The sequence below is a fragment of the Choloepus didactylus genome, chromosome 4, assembly GCF_015220235.1.
Source record: "Choloepus didactylus isolate mChoDid1 chromosome 4, mChoDid1.pri, whole genome shotgun sequence".
In the NCBI taxonomy this organism is placed as follows: Eukaryota; Metazoa; Chordata; class Mammalia; order Pilosa; family Megalonychidae; genus Choloepus; species Choloepus didactylus.
This window is the reverse complement of record NC_051310.1, coordinates 101764823-101766595: the sequence shown is the minus strand read 5'-3', so window position 1 is coordinate 101766595 and position 1773 is coordinate 101764823.

Genomic DNA, 1773 nt, shown 5'->3' with positions numbered 1-1773 from the left:
CAGGATCTCAAAAAGGCAAATTCCAAACCCTGAGAAATATGGTTCCCAGGAGATGTGATTCACAATGTGAGAAACAAGCACTATTCCTAAAAAGGAATAAATGCTCACCTGATTGTGGGGAAGAAAAGAATTTACTCACAGTCTTGCAAGAACAGGTGCCCAACCAAAATGTGGGGGTTGGCGCCCAGAACAATAGACCCAGCAGTATTTATTCCCTATACCTAACCGCAAGTCCCTCCCCTGTTTCTCCATTGGCTGGATACTTCAGAGGTTACATTCTGTTTGACAGGCCTAACTAGCCCGCCCAAATTGGAAACATTTGAAAAAATGTCTCCTGTGCAAACTTGGAAGGTTTGAAACAAGTCTCCACCCCTCTTTCCTTTGTTCTTGAGCTGCAGAGCCAGTCTGAGCTAGTTTGGTAACAACCTATGAAGCTATTTAAGGAAACTACCCCGAGTCTCCACCTTGCAACGACAGTAGATAGTGGGTGGATAAGCAGGGGGACTGACTGTGGATGGTGGGCGGATAAGCAGGGGGACTGACTGTGGATTACAGTTTGTCTTTTTAACCTTCTGCCAATTCCTTAACTGCCCCCACCCTGTGTGAAAGCTAAACTTAATCTAATTCTCACAACAAGGGATGACAAAGACTTTAAAATAACAATTATAACGACCTGGTTTTGCAATCCTAGAGGTTGCAATCTAGAGATTGCTAGAATGGAAGGAAAGCTGAGAGGGAAACCAGAGAACTGAGCTGGGCTATCAACAGGACATAGAGGTGTTAGAGGTTGGGGTTGTTTGTTGGTTTTTAAAATATTTAGTGCCACCTGAGCATCAAAGACTGACAATAGACTGTGAAATTTCCTGGACCAGAAGGAATGCAATTAAGTTTAAGTGGCGTGAACTGTCAATTGGTGGCCAATATAGGTAGAAAATGAGCCTTCATCTCTGGCATCTTCACTCCAGTTGCCTAATTCATCTTACTTTGCAGCCTTATCAAAGGTTTGCCCTTTTATTGCTTAGAAAGCCACTTTATTGAGATCTTGAAATGCCAAAGTTTCAGCTCCTATCAGAACTTAGATGGGCTTGAATCAGAATGTGTATATTTCCTGTTTTAACCTTTAAGGAAAACTGCTACAGTGCCCACTGAGGCTTGACAAGAATGGCTTTATGACAGCAAGTTCCAGAGTTTTCCTTCACATTGCATTTTGGCCAGGCTCGCTTCATCTCTCTATTATTACCTAGCAAGGAAAGAATTTCCTTTTTCTTTTCCTCGTCTAAACATTCTCCCAGGAGAAAAACAGCCTGCTTCTCTATTGAATAATAGGCCAAAGGGTCTGTTCATAAAAATTAAAGGCCGCTTAGAAATTAATGGTAGGTAAGAATCAATATAATTCATGTTTAATCATATTTTTTGCTACCTGATAGAACATAAACAAGCAGATTGCCCTCCTGGGCTTGCTTTGAAGGAGCTGATACAGAGTTTGCTTTTTAATGATGTATGTCAGATTAGTCCTGTGGATTCTACCTCCAAGAGGTCTTCACCATCTGTTCCTACAGTTTTCCTACCCAAAGGCCCATTATTCTTTTCCTGATGAGTCCACATTTTCCTAACTGATCTGTCTCCACTCTCTTTCCGTTCTGATCTTGCTGATAATCCATTCTCCATACTCTTCCCCAAACAATGATCCAGTCAGTTATCCCATTCATCTATTGCCCACATGATCAAGGCCAATCTCCTCCATAGGCACCCCAGAGCCTCCATCCCCCAGCC